Raw genomic sequence first — 6,516 nt, forward strand, 5'->3', positions numbered from 1 at the left:
AATTCATGCTTCCATGTACCATGCAATTAGGGTTTTACATCCCATATGCTCAGATGAATAGTCAATGTCATGCCTTTGAAGGTTTGATCCGCACACAAACCCTAGCTTGCAAGCCAAGAGCTTTGAATCTACAATGAGCAACTTACTGGATGAATAATGCATATGAATGAGGCATGGATGCTTACAGATGATTCCTAAGTCAAGGATTGAATGAAAATATGAAAAGGGTAGGGCAAATTTTAGGGTATGACAAACATTATGCTTGGACTAATGGTCCACTCATCACACACTATCACATTATTCCAATAAATTATTTTTTCAAAACCTGCATGAACATCGCATTAAAGTTACCATTGTTAAATGAACAATTTTAACTGCAAGTCAGTACTTGACATTAGGGAAGTTCCAACAAAGAGAAATCAGAGAAGAACTTAATCATTCGTCAATGATGACCCGAGTCAAAACCATCTCATAACCCTATAGATTAGGGGTATGTCATCCAGTGATTACATTTCTCCAAGAATTGGCTAATCTAAAATAGTCTCCAAGCATCGATTAATTAGGAGGCATATCATTTAAAGAATCGGTTGATAAAGAGTGAATTGTCTCAGGACTTTGTCAACCAGGGGAAGATCGCCTATATGTTCTATTGACTAAGGAAAGATCCCTTAAAATCCCAGTCGATATGAGTTAAATCACTCAAGGCTCAATCTGGGGTAAGCCACCTCAAGAGAACATTGAGGCCAACCATTCTAAGAGTTGATTAATCAAGGGTTGATTGATTCACAGAATCGAGGCCAACCATTCGTCTGGTAGTTCACCTTCAAAGTCCAATTTATTGGTATCTCCAAAATCAAAGTCCAATTTTATTAGCAACCAAAAAATAAAGCCCTACAAAAATATCAATCATTGACATTCCCACATGCATTGCATGCTTCGTACATAGCCTTCCCTCCGAAATGAAAAATTTCCAAAATCCAACCCACATATCGGTATTCCCACGTGCATGCATAGCTTTCCTGCCGGAATAGGAAATTTCATCCAAGAAAAAACTTTCCCACCAAAATAGGAAGTTAAAAAAACAAAATTATATGCATTCCCACATGCATTGCATGCATCGCTTCATGCATAACCTCCTTGCCGAAAGGGGAAGGTTCCAAAAAAATCCAATCATCCATTTTCATTCCCACATGCATCGCATGCATCATTTCATGCATAACATTCCCATAAAAACGAGAAGTTTCATCAAACACAGTTCAATCAAACAATTACATCCCTACATGCATTTCCATTTATCATTTTAGTATGGTATTTTCACCCAAAGTGGAATGCCACACAAAATGAAACATACATAACATAAATCAGGATCCAGGGTCAATCACAAGTATCCATGACAATCGTCAATCAAGTCGACGATAGTTCTTTGAGTGAGTTTTTACCCCACATGTGCTCGTGGAATTATTTCCCAGTAAGCCATTCTTCAAATTTATGGTTGATAATGATATTCCTTAGTGTTTTCTCCATTGTTACTCACCAAGTAGAGGTTACCCTAAAAAGTATCTCATGAGCTTTTCCCCTTGAGAGCTTTGCTAGTAAACCTACTCCAAAGGGAGTCTTTTCTGATTTACTTTCCCCAACGGATGTTCAGTTTGGGATACTATTCCACTTTTGGAAAGTTTCAATTATATCGTATAAGATATTACTTCACTGATTTTCAGGGAATCTCACCTGTTTTATTCAAGATAATGCTCTGCTAATCTTCAGATTGTCTTAACCTTATAACTTGAAAGTTTGTTCCGTTCTCGAAAACTTTCAATTATATCATAAAAGATAATGCCATGCCAATTATCAAAGACTCGATTGTTTCATTTTCATTTGATGACTATCTCATTGCATTTTCTCTTTGCATTTCATATATGTATGTCAAAGGACAAAATTCGGGGTCTTTTCGTATTTAATTATCTTCCACCATGAACGTACAAAGACCGTTGTCATTCATACTTTCGAGTTCAAGGTAATTAAATAGGGGTAGCTGTCATACCCCAATTTTGTTCGAACATTTTAAAACTTTCAGACATTCGACTTTACTTTACTTTGCATCATCTACATAGCATAACATACATTTCATGACGCATGATGTCTAAAATGTCGACCACGATAAATTTTCGGATCTACAAACAGACCGGTTGAATCAATTTTCAAATGTAAGGAAAATTAGAGGGCGAAACGTTTCGCAATCGAGCTTGCAGACGTCAGTTCTATTAATCTATGATTCATGTAGTTTAACCTAGCATGCTCGTTTCATTTTTTAATACTTTTTTGGTCGCATTTTGATCAGCTAAAGCCTCTTCAACCTGGCATTTTTACTTTAAAATTTGATTAAAACATGTATGTTTTCCAGAAGTATATTTCATGTTGGTCATTTTAGTGCATTCGTTTTAATTTTTCGAGTATTTTTACCCTCAATTTTTATTCATTTTGAGTCCTTTTATTTTTATTGTTTTGTCAAATTGCTCATAAAAAATAAGAAGAATCACCCATGTATTCATTTTGATCTTATTTTTTTATTTTAAAATGTTTAATTTTATTTGTTTTAATTAGTTTTAATTAAATTTAATCTTTTAAAGCATCTAGAAAGGGCATGTGGGCATTTTAAAATTATTTGGCAATGTGTGTTTCTTTATTTTAGTTATGATCATTGAATCATGTTTAATCAAGAGCTCACATTTGGCATCCATATCCATATGCCTCCACCAATGAGAATTAATTAAATTGGATAAAAAACAAAAGAGAGATAAAAGAATAAAATAAAATTGAAAAATGAGAAAGGAAAAAGCGTGGTGCTCTCCAACAAACTCCTACACGTGTGACACATTGGTATTTGCCCCATATCTCTCAAATAAGAAAACGAAAAAGAAAGGAGGGGACCAATCAGGATGTAGCGAAGACTCTCTCTCACACGTTAGGGGATTCTTCACTTTTTATTCAGTATGGATAATCACTCACAACAGAAAAAATCACTTTATTACTCTTTCTCTCTCCCAAAAATTCAAATTAAAAAAATTGAACATGACTTTCTCTGCATTCTTTGGATAACAAACCACACTTCTTTTCCTCCTCACTAAAACAAACCACACACCACCATGAATCTAGTTACTCATCACTACTCTTAAACCTCCTTACCTCTCCTCCACGACCATAACATTCAATTCCACCAACAACCAATGTACATCCACCCAACACAACTTCATAACTCTCCTACCACCATATCCATTTCTTCACCAACCAAACAACACACCTACACTCATATTTTCGGCCACCTTGAAGCCTCCAACCTAAGATTACACCTCCAAATTATCTTCGCTGTCATCGTTAACTCCATCTCTCTACCACGACATTAACCCCATAACGCCCTTCAACACCAACTGAAAACCACTTATGTTCACCTCAAATCATCGCCTTCAACTCCCTCGTTTCCACTGTGCATCACCGAAGCAACCTTACCTCCACCTTTCTAAAACAGATACCACCACATTTAACATAAATCACATCACATACTCCTTAAAATGTTAGATCCATAAAGCCTCCACCGCGAGAACCTTAAGAAACCAAATCATCTTCGAAAACTCACGACCAGACACTCTTATTCACCTTGTTTCAACAAACAGAGGTCACTCTTAATTTTTTAACATCAGACTCTTAACACAACTCGACACCATAGTCGTCAATCCAAACCTCAAAACTCACCTTACAATCAACATCAATCACCACCTCCTTGTTTTCCGATGAAGCTCCTCCGCGTGCCACCCTTGCAAACTCGTTACAACCGTCCTTACCACCGATCTGACCTCCATCTCCAGTGAAACGTAAAAAAGTTATTTGATTTTTATTTTTCAAATTGTTTTTCTCATACTAGTTAATTTTGTTTTTATTTTATTATTTAATATTTTTTATTCAGCACTAATTTCTTTATTTTTTAAGTTTTATTAATGTAACTATGTTATTATGTATTCATTAAATATTATTTCAATGTATTTTTTTAATAAAAAAATAGACAGTTAATGTATTGATCAAACTTTCTTACACTCTGCTTTGGTTTGTGATGTCTAATGTGTACGATATGTTGGCTTACATTTTGACCCATGTGGTATTTTAAGTGTTTGTAAATATTATGCATTGTTGTTATGGAATCTAGCTGGATTTTTGTTGTTTATTTGATCATTATAAATAACTTTTTAATATTGCAAATCATATTGAGTTGATGTTGATTAACTTCATTGCGTTAAATTGGACTTTGATATGCGGATTCGACATTTTTATGTCGCTGAAATTTTCGATACATTAAATGACATTTTTTCGTATTATGATTTTTGCGTATGATATTCCTCGTGTTGTCGTTATGCACAAACCGGCTTTGAGCACAATATGGTTAACTTTGCATTTTTTCCCATTTTATTCATGACTTAATTATGCATTATTTATCATCTTGGCAATTAATAAGTGATAATCGAATAAACATTTCTAGTAAACAAAACCCTTGGTCCAATGCCAAACAGATCTTTTTTCAAACTCATCTCATCTCATTTCATTCCATACAAATAAAAACCTCGATCAACATCGAGCGCATTTTCCCAATTCAAATTCAAAATACTTAATCATACTTAAACACCATTTCAAAGGGTGAAAAGGGAGATGGTCTAGAGTCTTCGATTCCTCTCCTCGATTGCTTGGATACGAGTTACCTTACTCGACCATTCGAGCAATCATCATTCATTAAAAACTTCTAAACTGATTCACTTTAAATCTCTTTCATAATCAAAACCTAATCAAATTCATTTTCATAATAACTTGAAAGAAAAAGGAGGTGGTTTAGAGCCTTCTATTCCCTTCTCCGAGTACTTGGATACGAGTTGCCTTACTCGACCATTCGAGTATTCGTCGTCCATCTAAGATACCTTAACAAAATCCAAACCCTTTTTAAAATAAAGGATGAAAAAGGAGATGGTCTAAAGCCTTTTATTCCTCTCCTCGGTTGTTTGGATACGAGTTACCTTACTCGACCATTCAAGCAATTGTCATCCAACAAAACACTCAACACATCAAACCTATCTTTTTCTCTCCCTTGTGTGATCGAAAACTTTTAACAAATGAACAATGTTTAGTCCTTTCTACCGCAAAACAAACAAGCGCTTAAGCCTCCCCCGTGAGCATACAAGCCAAACGTTTAAACCGCTGGAATACGACCTAAACATTCATTCATTAAAATCAATCAACCAACACTAATTTGCTACCAAGAACTACGTAGCTTTGAGTTCTTCATTGAACCTGGAGATACGTAGGAGTGGGATTCACGCCTCGTCAAGCATTACAACCAAAAACACCACAAATATCTTTTGTCTTGCCCCGAACTATGAAGCTTTGAGTTCCTCATTGTACCTGAGGATATGTTGCAGCAAGACTCGCAATCATGTCAGGCACCCTAATAAAAACATTTTTGTGACCCATTTTCTTTTTCTTTTTCACATTTTCTCACTTGAAGAAAATAATTAACATGAGCTAACATTCAACTGCAAGTTTAACTAAAGCTTCTCGTTTAGTACAACAAACGTGAGAGGTGTTAACACCTTCCCCTTGCGTAATTGACTCTCAAACCCGAATATGGTTATGATGACCATCTACTTTTCTTTTAGGGGTTTTCTCGATATTTTCCCTTTCCTTTTTTTAGGAATAAATAAATTTCGGTGGCGACTCTGTTCAAATCCTTTTTTTTGTGAGCGCGTGAATGCCTTGCGAAAGATCATATTTTTCGATATGTGAAAGGAACTAACACATCCATCCACAACTAACATCGTCGGTGAAGTACAGGCCAAAAAGGGGAGTTAATAAGAGCAAAAAGGGTCAAGAGAGTGATGTGCATCATGATCTTTCACACTAGGAGTATGGTGAGGCCCGCATGGGAGTTAGACTACTAAGAGATCATGCACAAAATCAACTGGAAGTCAATCGTCAAGTATCCCGGCTAGAAGTCAATTCTCCATTGTATCTTTGGGAGATGTTTACTTGTCTCAGTTTGCTGATTTATTACATCCATACATTGATGACATTGTTGATGTGGGTGATGATGGAAATCGTGGTTTTCGGGCTATTTCAACTTTACTCGGATGAGGCGAAAAGTCATAGCCTTTGATTCGGATGCAGTTAGATATTCAATTTCATCAACGCCCTCAATTGTTTTCCAATTTGTTCTATGAGACGGTCCCTACAGTTAGGAATGTGTTACGAGTAGAACACTTAGGTGTGTAGTGTTGGAGTAAGCCCTAATAGTCAATCCGTATTGGTTGTATTTGCTTTTTGTATCATGAATTCGATATATGTTATTTGTTAATATATATATATATATACTTATAATCATGCATTGTATTTATTATGTTACTTGTATACTACATAATAAAGTCCTTAGAATAATTAGCATGTTTAATGACCTATTAAATGTGACTTAATCGTGAGATATCATTA

Source organism: Lathyrus oleraceus, chromosome 7 (assembly GCF_024323335.1).
Source record: "Lathyrus oleraceus cultivar Zhongwan6 chromosome 7, CAAS_Psat_ZW6_1.0, whole genome shotgun sequence".
NCBI lineage: Eukaryota > Viridiplantae > Streptophyta > Magnoliopsida > Fabales > Fabaceae > Lathyrus > Lathyrus oleraceus.